General features: G+C 34.1%; 1 protein-coding gene and 1 non-coding gene across 2 annotated transcripts in view; both read right to left on the bottom strand.

The window, feature by feature from the left end:
• The window catches only part of HCN1 (hyperpolarization activated cyclic nucleotide gated potassium channel 1), a 392,613-nt gene that overhangs the window by 232,764 nt on the left and 144,608 nt on the right, over positions 1-15,241 (bottom strand). The gene's annotated exons all lie outside the window — the stretch shown is intronic.
• Positions 435-575, bottom strand: LOC125935934 (U4 spliceosomal RNA). The gene has a single exon (XR_007461894.1). It is a non-coding gene; the product is annotated as a U4 spliceosomal RNA (small nuclear RNA).

Genomic DNA, 15,241 nt, shown 5'->3' with positions numbered 1-15,241 from the left:
TTTATTTTCTCTGTAGAGCTTCTCTTTACCTAAAATTATTGTTTGATATTGTTAAATTGTATATTCCATTATTCTGCCACTAAATGTAGGGTCGATTCTAGTTTATCATAGCACATGGTAAGCACCCATTACATATTTATTAAATGCACATATTAATTAAATGTCAAATATACCGCAATAATCATTGTAATTCAAAGGAAAATTAGTATCCTAACTGAAAGCGGAATTTGACTCTCTTGAAAGAGCAAATGAATATTGTGAATTTTAACAGTTATGTCTTTGCTTAATTTTTTAAGTTATTCTGAACTTTAAAACAAATGGATGAATAAGAAGTAACTATTACGAAAATACTTATAATAAAGAGAGAAAAATGATAGTTAAAAACAGTTGAATGCTAATACATTATAACATATTACATTTATTACATATAATAAATCTTTTACATAATATAGATTCTTAAAAGCTTCTTATAAATCAAACGTAATCATAATATGCATCAATTATAATTAAACAATAGCAATAATCGGTGCCTCAGATAAACCTCACTGGCTACGATACTGCCACTGTGCAAAGCTGTATAATTAAACAACAAAACTCATTATATAAAGGGATATTTTTGGTGAAGCTTTATATAAGATAAAGATTTTTATATATACATTTTCATGCTTAGCTTTTAATGATAATCAGGTTTTAATTGCATAGACTTAACATAATAACTGCTTTTATAATAGCATTTTTGACACTAATTTTATCATTAACAAATCTATTTTTTTTAATGTTTATGTATTTTTGGGAGAGAGAGAAAGAGAGAGAGCAAGTGCGAGCGAGGGAGGGACAGAGAGAGAGGGAGACACAGAATCTAAAGCAGACTCCAGGCTCTAAGCTGTCAGCACAGAGCCCAACAGGGGCTCAAAATCACAGACTGTGAGATCATGACCTGAGCCGCAGTTGGATGCTCACCCAACTGAGTCATTCAGGCACCCCTACAAACCTATTTTTACCTGAAATTAACAGCACCTACAAATATATAATTTCATTCAAAATAATCTCACTTTGGGAGCCAAATAATAAAATGGATAGAGATGTATCATGAAAGTGAACACACAGTAGAAAAAAATAAGTATTTTGTAAGGTCCTTACAATTATTTTAAACAACAGCTCATTATTTCAATCCTTCCTATCTCCTCAATCAAAATATGCTAAAAATCATGTCAGTAAAAATAATATTAAGAATGCAACAGAATTGCCTGGGTGGCTTAGTTGGTTAAGCATCCGACTTCTGCTCAGGTCATGATCTCACTGTTTGTGAGTTCAAGCCTCCCGTCAGGCTCTGTGCTGACAGCTCAGAGCCTGGAGCCTGCCTCGGTTTCTGTGTCTCCCTCTCTCTCTCTCTGTCCCTCCCCACTCATGCTCGCTCGCTCTCTCTCTCTCTCTCTCTCAAAAATAAACATTTTAAAAAAATTAAAAAAAGAAAGAATGCCTTGGAACATATTTGAGGTAAACAGGCATTCAAAAAGATATGTTTACTATGGAACAGGAAAATGATTATTGTGTTAACTTTCCGAAATGATTTAGAAATTTTTTTTCTTAAATTTTGAAGCACCTAGTGTCATCTAGGGGTTCTTGGATACCTTTGGAATTTATATTACTACAAATAATCTAACAATATGCTTTATCTTTTTAGTAATTCAAAATATTATACTTAATCAAATACTTTGAACCATCACTGCTGATTCTTATTCTAAAAGAAAAATAATTACGCATTTATTTTCTTAAGAATGTCACTAACCAGCAAATAAGGCGTGTACACATTGCTTTGAGATTTTTAATAATTATATGGATGTCAAGCAATGAAATAGCCAGTGATTAAATTGAAAGGGCAAATTGCAGGGACTCCTAAATCATTTTATCTTTCACAAGGACACACAGTGTAAGACCCTGAATTTTATTTTTCACAGCTCATTAAGACATATATAAATTTCCCATTAGGACATCAATAGTAATAATTGCTTACAGATTTAAAGTATATTAGCTCCAAGCACATCTTTGTCTGTATGTTAATAGTGCATTTCCATAAAAAAGTGTTTTAAATATCTGAAATTACTGCTGATTGAGTAATATTACATTAGTAATAATAGCTGATAACACATGACTTAAAACATGTAAACAGTTCAAAAGTTTATATCTTTTTTCGGGGTGCCTGGGTGGCTCAGTCGGTTGGGTGTCTGACTTCGGCTCAGGTCACGATCTCGCGGTATGTGAGTTTGAGCCCCACGTCGGGCTCTGTGCTGACTGCTCAGAGCCTGGAGCCTGTTTCGGATTCTGTGTCTCCCTCTTTCTCTGACCCTCCCCCATTCATGCTCTGTCTCTCTCTGTCTCAAAAATAAATAAACGTTAAAAAAAAAATTAAAAAAAAAGTTTATATCTTTTAAAAGGTAACTGTGAAGCCATTTCCTTGAGGTAAGCACTGTCATTAAGTTTCTTATATTTCTAGAATTCTTTATGTAACATAAATACTATGTGCACAGCATTTGCACACACACTACATATCCTTTTTAAATAAACATAAATAAGAATAATTATATATGCTTTATTTACCTTGTTTTTCTCAATTATTATATCTTGAAAGTTTTCTTTATTAACACATAGAAAATTGCTGCAATAGAGTTTTAACAGTTTAGTAGTATTTTAATATAGGGATGTCCTAACATTCATTTAACCACTACTCTGAAGATGAATACTACTTTTTTGAGGTAAAATAATTTAGGGTCATAAATGGCATTTTGGAAATATAAATATAATCAAAGAAGTTAAAAAAATCAAATCTCACATATATTTCCATCTTCAAAAATCTACTCACTGTTAACTCTAATTTTACAATCTTAATATATTTGTAAAGTATAGGAACAGTTAGAATGAACTTCTGAGATTATGCATGGCTTATTAAAATCAGTTCATTTTCATTTACTTTGTTTTACCCAATAATGTACTCCTTGAGAGATCCTATCTTATTTATTATTTTATCTCTAGGCTTTAGGAAAAAAAGTTCAAAAATAATTTAAAAATACATTTATTTTAAATAGCTAAGAGTTCATTTAATGCTAGATTCTTGTTATGTTATTTTTCTAGGAAGATATTAAAATATTTAAACAGTCTTCTGAAAGGCAAAATTTCATATATTTTTAGCATAGATTTACTAGAATGTGACTATTTTCCCTTTAAAGCAGTCCCTAATTTCATTTGTTTTGGAATTGCCCCCTCAACCAGGTTGTAAATTTCAGGATGGAAATAATGTTTCATTAACTCTTCTCTTTCCCACACTGTTTGACAGAATTCAGACATATGTAAATTCAGGCATATGTAAAACTACAATGTATTGTTTGCATTATATTATATATAATGTAAATTTCAGGACTACTATGCAAAAGCTACAGTATCATTTAGTGTTTACCAGTTGCAGTTGAAACATGTTTGAATAACCTCTTTAAAATTCAGAAGGATATGGTCTAACGAATTATAATCCAAGTGTATGGAAGGGATTCTACCACATACTACACTTTTATTTAATATGTATCCTGAAAAATAACAAAACTAGTACTTTCGGCAAATAGATGAATTGTGGTTGATGTTGAACTGACATTAATGTGTAAATGAAGATAGCTAAGAAGGGGAAAAAGGGTAAAGGATATGTACAAAAGGCAATACTAAAAGAGAATCAGAATGGCCAACAAACACATGAAAAAGGTTGAATATCACTAATAATCAAGAATGAATGCAATTTCAAAGAGTAATGGGATCTACCATTTTTAATAATTGAGATAACACTAGGCCAAATAATTTTGACTCTATCCCTTACTAGCTATGTACAAGTTATTCAATGTTTATTTGTCTTTATTTTTACACTTTTATTTTTTTAATGTTTATTTATTTTTGAGAGAAAGAGAGGGAGAGAGCAGGGGAGGAGCAGAGAGAGAGGAAGACAGAGAATCCCAAGCAGGCTCCATGATGTCAGTGGAGAGCCCCACGCAGGACTCGATCTCACGAAGGGTAAGATCATGACCTGAGACAAGATCAAGAGCTGGATGCTTAACCAACTGAGCCACCCACGTGCTCCCATTTTCTCACTTTTAAATTCAGAATAATAACAGTATCCACCTAATAAAATTGCTATGTAAATTAAATAAAACATCTAAAAGAAAGTCTGAGGACAGTAATAAGAGGTTAACAAAAAGAATAATAATAGTGAACATTTAATAAATAACTGAATGTTGAGTCAAGAGAAATTTTTATGTACTTGCATGTGAAAAAAATTGGCAATACTGAAGTAGAAATTGTCCAAACGTGTAAGTATTCGTATCGCAGTAATATGTATACCTATACAAAATTAGAAACAATGCAAATGTTGGTATATACGTACAATAGAAGATAACACAATAGTTAAAATGAATAAATAAAGTAAATAAATCAAAAGAATCAAACTTTTAGCTCTCCTTTCCTATAGGAAACGTTGTAGGTGAACAGAATACTTGATGAAATGTTAAGTATTCAGTGAATACATGAAGAAAGCGTATGCTAATTAGAATTTCACTGTTTTGTGACCTTTAATGAAACAATGGATTTAGGCAGTGGCTTCTAACATCACAGAGAAGACGGTATGTTCCTTCTGATGTAAGCATACACCACCACCTGTGATAGAGTCTCGTAAAAAAAAAAAAAAAAAAAAAAAAATCAAACGTGAATCTTACTACTAAGTTAAAGGAAATAAAGGGAAGATAACATTTTGACATTAGCACTCTCCAGACCTTGGGAAACTGAAGGCAAATGAACAGGCTTCTCCAACAAACACCAAAGGAAGGAGAGAGACAGAGAAAGAGAGACAGAGATAGAAACTGATTTTAGATCTACATTCAGACTAAATGATACTTAGGAGATATCTTTACTTGGATTCTGATTAGAAAAAAAGTTTTAAATGAAAAAGAAAGGAAGACATGTGGGAAATGTGAGTACTGACTAATGAAAATAAAGAAATGGGAGTGGCGGGGGGCACGCCTGGCTGGCTCCATGGGTGTAGCGGGTGACTCTTGATTTCAGGGTTGTAAGTTCCCGCCACAGGCTGGGTGTACAGATTACTTAAAAATAAAAGTTAAAAAAAAAAGAAAGAAAGAAAGAAAGAAAGAAATGGTTTTTTTTTTTTTAATTTCTTAAGCTTTATTTATTTTTGAGAGAGAGAGACAGAGCATGAGTGGGGGAGGAGCAGAGAGAGGGAGACACATAATCGGAAGCAGGTTCCAGGATCCCAGTGGTCAGCAAAGAGCTCAACATGGGGCTCCAACCTAAGAACCATGTGATCATGACCTGAGCCAAAGTCGGATGCCTAACAGACTGAGCCACCCAGATGCCCCAAGAAATGTGTCTTTTTTTAAAGCACATTAATATTTTATTTTTTAACATCTTCATTTTAATAGTTCAACTTTTAATAAGCCAAAATGGTATTTTACCTGGGATTTTTTCATAATCATATGTGGAAAGAAGTTTGCATATAGTTAAAACAAACTGTCTAAGTGTTGAAAACTGCTGGAACTACAGGAGGGTAAATTAAAACCATACCATTTATTTTTTAACATATTTAGAATTGCCATAATTTTAATATATATTAATTCATACATAAGATAAAATACATAATATTTTACCATTTTCAAATGGCAGTTTGATTTTTCATCAATATATAATATGATTATTATTGAGCACCTATTAGAAACAAGGAAAGTTGGCTAATCAGGCTTACATTAACATGTCACTCCTTGTCCTTACCAAATAAAGGTGTTACGACGTCTTCGTAAGTTCAAACCTAAATAACTCTAAGTACGATCTTGCTCATCTTCTCTTTGCTCAAGTAACAAGAGTAGTATAGTTATATATACCAGAATGAAATTGTATTAGATAAATAATTGCAACTCACAATAAAAATAATAAAGTTTACTTACAGATTACATTTATTTACATACTAAAATATAGTTCAGACTGAGTAAGACTGCCTTTTGCTATGTGAAAACCAAAAAAAAAATATTTGGAAAAAATGTTTTATTGTTTTAAGACATCTTACATGTTTTACTTCTAGGGATCAATCTATAAGCAATTACATTTTCATGTCTGTCACCAATGAGTGGTGCCAGTTACCAGCTGACCGACCCTAGTCATTTGGAGAACAAAATCCATCTCCAATTTGATTGTCAGTTCAAAACTTCTAGAAAAAAATAATTAAATATCATTGAAATATTAATATTAATAATTAATATTAATGACCATATTTTTACATGTTTGTACCTGTTTTCTGGGGTTTTTTTCATTCCAACTAAATAAGGAGGTAACAATTCAAGCAACACAAATATAAGCTGTTTTTTATCAACATAAAAGGAAATTACAACTCAAATATATCTTGTTAAATTACTTTTTGTTTTATTTTTATCTCCATCTTTATTCATGAGTTGGAAAACCTTTAAAACCTTTCCCACAGAACAAACTGTTTGTTTAAAGGTACAGCTCTCTACAGAGATCATGTTTTTCTTACTAAATTAATTGTCATCCTTCTTTTCCATTCATTTAATATTAATCCTGATTATTATATCATCAAAGCTCATGGAGAATAGAAAATTCTTATTAACTCAAAGGAAATGCCTTGAAAATATTCAGAAGAGACAGTGTTACACATCTAGTAGCTGCAAAACTGCAAACTAATGGTAACATTTTTTAATAAAAATAAATATTCCCATTCACCATCAACAATAAAGAGATAACACTGTTAATAATAAGAGTTAGGAGATCATTAGTTGTGAGGCTAGGGATAAAAGAAAAAAAATACTTTGTAGAGGAAATGTTTTATAGCGAGTCTATTAGAACAGAAGTTGTACCACAAAGCGTTTTTTTTTTCTTTTTTGATACAGCAGAGACATTAGCATGTTGTACATCATGAAAAAAAAAAAAACAAGTAGAAAATATAGATTTCACATTAACATGGACCACACTCAAGTGAACAATTGTGCAGCTTATGTGATGCTCCATAGTTTCTGCCCTTTTCCTTCCCTTTCCAACTTGCCTATTTATTGGAGAGGAACACGGCCAAGTTCAATTCATCACCGCTACACACAGCTTCCCTGCAATGCTGCCACTGGCACCCACTCCCTCCATCTGGCCTTAGTCTGAGCATGGTTTCCTCTACAACTGTTGCCAGTCTGTTGCCATAGCAGCAGCTAAGAGGGCGATGGTGGGATGGGAAAAGAAGGAAAGCACGCTCCATATCCATGCCCCTTACGGAGATTTTGAAATGGTTTCAAAGTCCCACTGAAAATGTGACAGAAAAAAAGAAGAAGAATAAACAGTCTTAGAAAAGATATCCACAATAGAGAAACACCTTTTTTTCTTTTCCCAAAGGGAAATAAACGTGTATTAGGGAGAAACAGTTCAACCTGCAAACTGAGAATTAAGCAACATGCTCACATGGTTGGAAAGGAAAGGAAGCAGTGGATTATATGACGAAGGAGGGTGTTTAGGCCTTTATTAGTGGAAGGGTAGAAAAACAAGCACTTTTCCAAAAGCAAAAGTGTTATAGCTCAATGTTTGGAACTCCTTTTTAAACTAAAAGCTATGCACTGACTCCTAAAATTCTACATTGATATTTGAATGAATATAAAGGTAAGCATTGTCTAGCTACTATATTGTAATTCCAGGTTACAAGTCATCATTACCAGTATTTAATTTCTGATTTTAAAATGATATATGGTACACCTGCATATATTTCCAGAAAAATAAATCTTACCAGAATTTCACTAAAACTTATTTTAATTTTATATATGGATTCTGAGTATAATCAAAGGGATATACAAACATATGCAGAAAAGCAACGTAACATAAACCAAGCACTAAAAATTAAAGGGAAGACAGAAATCAACTAATTCTAATCTTAGCTTTTAAAAAGCTTACTGTGAAAGTGTTTGGCAAGTAGGACTATTACTGACTCTTAAAGTTCATATGACAATTACTGAGTTGGAAATATGTCTTAAAAGGGCATCGTATCTTTTTCCTATGTCCAAGTAGGAGTACAGGAAAAATCTCAGACAAAGGCTGCTGTGTACTACTTTTGAAAGTAGTTCTACACAGAAAGTCAGACTGTGCCATTTGTCTTACAATCCAAATTATTCTCCATGTTCATAGTTTTCATCTTTTTGTAATGTAAATAACAGAAGATCGATGGCCAACTTTTCCTCAAATATTCAGCATTACCTCTGTTCCTGGGATCAAACATTGTGCATTGTGTTTCTGGGAAAAAGTTAGGAAAAGAGGAAGATAAGGGGCATGTGGTACTAATAATCATAGCAATGAAGTGCTTCAAAACACAAGGTGGCCTCGATGACATGTTCAAGCATTCTCATTAAAGGTCAGGCTTTCTTATATAAAATATCTATGACTTAATATTTGTCATTAATGTAACTTTACTAATAAAGAAAGGGTGGTTTTAAGAGATGATAGGTAAATGTGAGACATTCAGAGGATAGGAGTGAGTTCTACTGCAGCAATAATTCAAGAAACTAATAGATAAAATCAGAAAGCCCATCCTCAAGGCCAAGGATTTTGCCTCCAGACTGAAGCCTTTCAAAAGCCAAAACAGCTATGCTGGTGAACAAATGGTTTTTATCATCATCTCATTTGCTATAACTTTATCCGAGTTCAGTGTACTTTTAAAAAATGCCACTATTATATTTTGAAAACCCTGTACATATTTGCTCCTAAGTGTCCACCCTGCCCAAAGCACCCAGATTAACAATAAAAAAAAGACATTTTCCTTACTTTCAAGGTCTTAAAACATGATCAACATAGGACGTGCTTCTTCTCTGAACCTTATAAATTATTACTATTAGTGCCAGTATTTAACATGTCTTCAGCATACTGTCATCTCCTGCTAAATTGATCTTTTCCAATTTTAACTCTCTGGGCACCTCTACCCAAATAAGAACAGTGAGACTATCACACAATAAATGTAATATCCTAGAGGTGAAAGTAACCCAAGAAATTTGGTTGTTCAGGGAAGTGAGACACATTTAGTCTATTTGGATAGAGTACATCACATGTATACTAAACTTAAAAATTCAACTGTATATGCTCATCATCTGGGGAAGAGAGATAGATAAAGAACAACATGAAATGGATGGAAGGAAGGAAGGAAGGAAGGAAGGAAGGAAGGAAGGGAGGAAGTAGGGAAGGGAGGAAAGAAGGAAGGAAGGGAGGGAGGAAGGGAGGGAGAAAAAAAGGGAGGGAAGACGACAGGGTGGTAAGAACAAAGGGAGGGAGCCAGGGAGGGAGGGAGACAGCCAGGGAGGGAGGGAGGGGGCGGGAGAAAGGAAGAAAGACAGACAGAAAGCATTTCAGCAGTTCAGAAGATTCCAGTCATTGCCACACCTCAGGCCTACATGCTGCAGCGTGAGCATGAACTGTATTCGCAAATGTTCAGGCTCTCCCTTCTCAGTTTATATGTGTCTCTTCCAGTAAGAACATCTCAGTGGGCAAACTGTGTTCTGTTTAAAGGCAGGGCTCCTTTCTCTCGTAAAGCCCCCAGATGCACTTGTGCTCAACTAAAATAAAGTGATATATTGGAACTCAAGCATGAAAACTGGTTTTGTTAAAGCTATTGACAGCTATTATCTATGCTGCTGTTATGAAGGGTTTTCAGGTTTGTTCACTATATTAAGACACAATTTGGAATCTAAAAAAGATGATCCTTGCAACTCATCCTGTTTGTGGACAGTAATTATTCAGACCTCAACATGCCCTGGTTCAAACACCCTCCAGGCCATACAGGATTTTGATTCTAGAACCATCATGCAAACTCCTGATCATTACTTGAACCCTGATAAGAAAAAGGAAGGGAGTCTTCTAGATACTATAGTAGATGCTAATATTGTCTTCTTCCAAATAGAATGTCACACATTTTTGTAAATTAATAGAGTTGAATTATACCAACATCTTGCATCTGCCAGAATTTTGGTAGGTAATAATTCTTGAATGAAAATATACAACCAATTTTTAGGACCTGTGATCTACTAGATAAATGATATGACTCAGTATTGAGTTTGAAGGCTCACAGCACATGCTCCAGGAGCACAGATGAAGGAGTGACTAAGACTGCCTACAAAAGTTGAGGAAGATTTCCCTAAGAGACAATGCTTCAGCTGAATCTTAACAAACAATTAAGAGATTTTGTGAAGACTATAGAAATTGAAGGGCATCTCAAGTAGAGGCATGTATACAAACATAAGAATTGAACTGTGTGCTCAGGAAATTTCCTATTATATGACTAGAATATAACCTCAAAAGGGCGGGGATGCTTTTTAATTTATTTTTAAATTTCCTCCTAGCTCACGAGGGGTAGTTAATAAATATTTATTTAATTAGATGTAAGTAGCTGAAATACATAATCTGAAGTGAGAGGCTCTGGGCAACAGATCAAGATGTATTCAAAATTCTTATCATAAAAGATGTTATACCAAATATAATTCACATTAGGTTTGAATGTCAGAGACAGGAAAACTCCAAATAACAAAGGATTGAAAGAGAACATTTTAAGGGCAGGCACCTGGGTGGCTCAGTCAGGTAGGCATCCAACTCTTGATTTCAGCTCAGGTCACGATCTCATGGTTCGTGAGTTTAAGCCCCACGTTGGGCTCTGTGCTGACATGTGGAGCCTGCTTGCGATTTTCTCTCTTCCTCTCTCTCTGTCCCACCCCACAAAAAAAAAAAAATAACATTTTATGTCTCTCTCTTTTAAGTGTTAGCATCTCAGACCTTGCAACATGACCACATGAACAACAGGGACCCAATTCTTTCTTACCATGTTGTCGTACTTAACACGGCTGTTCTATCTCCCACCATAACCACATTCCAATCAGGCAAAAGAAGAAGGGGCAGAAGGATGATACAATTTCTTTTAAAGACCAGAAGAATACTTAAAGATATCAGTTTCATCACATCTTCAATAACTGTCACAAGGCCAAATCTAACTACAAAACGGCTTAGAAATGGAAGATTTATTGGTGATGTCCAGATCCAGTTAGTACTTCAGGGTCCTATTAGAGGAACATAATGGAAAATAAATACTGGGGGACAATTAATCTCTGCAACCCAGTTTAATGCAGTCTGGATTTATACAGGTAATTTGTTTTAAGAAGTTACTTAATTTGATGAGAAACTTTTGAGTTTACTTTACAAAAGTTAAAAACACTCCCAAAGCCTTGATCTTTGTTTCTAACGCCATTTTCTATGAGCTCCCAATGGCCAAAAGTGGGGCAATTTAAGCAACAAAATAAATAATATAGTATTGGATTATGATCCAAAGCATAAAATAAATATCCATGAGTCCTCAATAATATAAATGAATGGTTGAATCAATAAATGAATGCCAGAGAAGAGAAAAATCTCCTTTGCAGAAGAATTCCAAGTAATTTATGTTGATACACCCCCCTAAAGAAGAAAGAGCATAACTTCCCACTCCGTAAGTGTAGGCTGCAGAGAGTGACTTCCTTTTAAAGAGGACAGTATGGGAAAAGAGAAAAGAAGAAACTTGATACTGAAAAATCTCCAAACACCACCTCAGTCAAGTAATCAAAGTAAATACCATGAGAGAGAAGTCATATTTAGGCATGTACCCTTGACGTGAGTGAGCCAGCAGAGAATGGCACTATACCTCTATGGTCATCTTTACAAAAATTCATAGCCCTTGTCCAGCCATGAGAAAAATACCAGATAAACCCTAACTGAAAAACTGTTGTCCTCAAAACTGTCACTAAAAATAAGGAAATTCTAAGAAGATGTCACAGTCCAAAGGAGCCTCAGGAGACATGAGGACTTAATATAGTGTGGATTTTGGATGGGATCCTGGAACAGAAAAAGAACATTAAATAAAGAAACTAAGCAAATCTGAATAATGGTATGGACTTCAGTTAATAATGTATCAGTATTGGTTCATTAGTATGACAAATATACTACAGCATATAAAATGTTATTAAGTAGGGACACTGGGTATGGGATGAACGGAAACCCTCTGTATTATCTTTGCAACATTTCCGCAAATATAAAACTATAAAATTGAGGTTAGTCAAAAGGTTATAATATTGAGTTTTACAAGTTATCAAAAAAGAAGCCAAATTTAGTTTGTGGCCTATAAAGTTAAGGATAAGATTCTCCATTCTTACACATCCTTAAAGCCTGTAAGTGTGTGAGCAATTAGCTGGTTTTCCTAGATGGATTCCCTATTTCTTCACTCTCTATGCACTGGCTATAGACAAACACATTTCATCATATATAATTTTTTTTTATATATTCTACTGGTTAAAGTCTTTCTTTTTTCCTAACAAATGTTATTTGCTAGGATCTCTTTAATGTTTTCTGAAGATTCAATGACTATGTATTCTGGAATATGATATAGTTAATGCAGTCTAAAGCTCTAGAAAAATGTTGAACAGCACATGTGTTAGATGTCACACATATTTTCCCAGCTTACACTTAAAGATCTAATCTCAGGCTAAAATATTTGAAAGCTAGCTCCATATGGCTAGTTTCCAGACCCAACTAGATATTAATATATTAGTGTAATACAATGAGACCATTGTATTGATATTTATCTATACAATAATTTACTTAAAATGTAAAGCTGTACAATCTATTTTTTTCTATAACTCTTAACAATTCTTAAGCCATGTCCCATACATGTTCTTACTTTTTAAATTGAATTGGCTCTCTAAAAAATAATACTCTAGAGAACAAAAGCTCTAGCACTTAATTCCACAGTAGTTATTGTCACATCCAATGGAGAAGATTTTATAAAACCTATTTTAAATCTTACAAAGGAATTCAGAAGTCTTCAGAGGAACTAGAAAAAACTAAAAATTGTACCATATTGCAGTAAAGCAAGCTTGATTTACCAAAACACAGACAGTAAATACTGATTGATATGAAAGGTGCACATCCATCTTGTGGCTTTAGATAGAGTGATGTACTATTTAATAGAAAAAATTTTCATTTATTAATATTTATTTACTATGTCCTAAAGCATAGCACACACTGATATAAAAGATGAATAAAGTACAGCCCCATTTTCCAAAAAAATTTACTGGTATTCAGTGAAATAGAAAAAGGCAAAAATACACTACAGTATAATGAAATGAGAATTACATTTGAGAAATGTCCACAGAGCATTAAGAAAACACAGGACAAAGTGACAGTATTTGAGACAAATATCTTAGATCTCAACATTATCAGACAACATGAAAACATCCAGAAAGTAACGAGGTTAAATTTATCCTTTTCACAATTTAACCAAATATATCACCTGTTTCTGTAAGGAGAAGCAGTACTCTTAGAAAACGGTACTTTTTATGATAAAACAAGAAATAAAATTATGATGTAAATATTTTGGAAGCCTGGAATGAGAGCTCATAGCAGGGTATACTAAAATTTTAAAAGCAAAGAAGGAGGGGGTGGGAAGGTAAGAAAGAAATATGTAAAAACCACATTTCTTACACGATTAAGTTGTAAAATCACAATTATCTCCACCTGCATTACAGATACTGATACAGATAAAACCATCCAGGTTAGGATAAGCAGTTATATGGGCTCACCGTCTATAGACTTCCATAGAATTAGGACCTACATTAAGGTAAATAAGTAAAAATTGGAAACTTGTAAGTTTCTCCGCAATATAACTATTTTTAAAAGGACACAAATTTTCTGAGGCTAAAGAAATACCAAGGGACCAGAAGAAAACATCTAGCATACTGATCAACTTCCTTGTTTTTTGTATGTGTGTTTTCTTTTGCTTTTGTTTTTGCTTTTTGCTAGTAAGCTTTCACCTACTCATTGTTCCCTGAGAAGAACAGGTTAGAAGTTTTACTGCACAGAATTGTCAACAGTTAAGAGTATCTTAAGCCCAATAAACAAAATATTAGAACATGGAATGAGATTTCTCAAAACTTATTCCCCTCGGCTTCTGAGTTAAAAAAAAAAGGCTTAACTACTTATATATCTATATATCTGGTGACAACAGCTTTAAAATCTTATGCTATAATTTAACATTCTTAGGAATTGGTGTCCTTTGTTTTAAAAGTCTATCTCAAATACCCTGCCTGGTCTTTCCTTCTATTTCCTTATTATCTCCTTACTATCCCTTATTTGAATCAGGAAATAGCCTCCTAAACATTCTCTTCACTTCCAGTATTTTTGGTTCATTCAGCACTCTTATTGTATAACCAGAGTGGTCTTATTAAAACACTAATTTGAAGGGCGCCTGGGTGGCTCAGTCAGTTGAGTGTCAGACTCTTGATATCGGCTCAGGTCAAGATCCCAGGGTCATGGGATCCAGCCCCACATTGGGCTCCATGCTAAGTGTGGAGCCTGCTTAAGATTCTCTCTCTCTCCCTGTGCCTCTCTCCCATCACCACTCTCTCAAATAAAATAAAAATAAAAATAAATATAACACCAATTTGATCATATAGTTCAAAAGCTTCAAGGATTATTCCTCAATTAAGAATGAAGACTAGGGGTGCCTAGGTGGCTTAGTCAGTTAAGAATCGGTCTTTGGCTTAGGTTATGATCTCATGGTTCATGAGTTCAAGCCCTGCAACAGGTTCTGTGCAGACAGCTCAGATGGAGCCTGCTTTGATTCTCTGTCTCCCTCTCTCTCTGTCCCTCCCAGGCTTGCACTCTCTCTCTCTCTCAAAAATAAATAAATATTTTTTAAAAAAGAATTAAGACTAAATTTCTTGGTGCACCTGGGTGGCTCAGTTGGTAAAGCGTCCAACTCTTGGTTTTGGTTCCAGTCATGATCTCATGGTTCATGAGTTCAAGCCCCACATAGGGCTACACGCTGACAGTGTGTAACCTGCTTGGGATTTTCTCTTTCCCTCTTCCTGCCCCTCCCCCACTCACTTTGTCTCTGTGTCTCTCAAAATAAATAAATAACTGTAAAAAACAACAAAAAAAACACTAAATTTCTTGCTGAGTTCAAGACCTAGTGTCAGCTGGTCCAAATTTATTTTTCAAGGACATTTCTCCCTCACGAATTTAATTACTTTTATTAGGACACTACCCTTCCTCAAATTCTTTCCTTCTTGTTAATCTGACCATTTATAATCACCTTTGCCTCATCCCACTACAGTTGCTGAATTTCTCCCCATCTTTCAAAATCCAACCAGGAGGA

The sequence above is a fragment of the Panthera uncia genome (assembly GCF_023721935.1).
Source record: "Panthera uncia isolate 11264 chromosome A1 unlocalized genomic scaffold, Puncia_PCG_1.0 HiC_scaffold_17, whole genome shotgun sequence".
Lineage (NCBI taxonomy): Eukaryota > Metazoa > Chordata > Mammalia > Carnivora > Felidae > Panthera > Panthera uncia.
The sequence above is the reverse complement of the archived record's forward strand: the minus strand, read 5'-3'. Positions and strand labels throughout refer to the sequence as shown.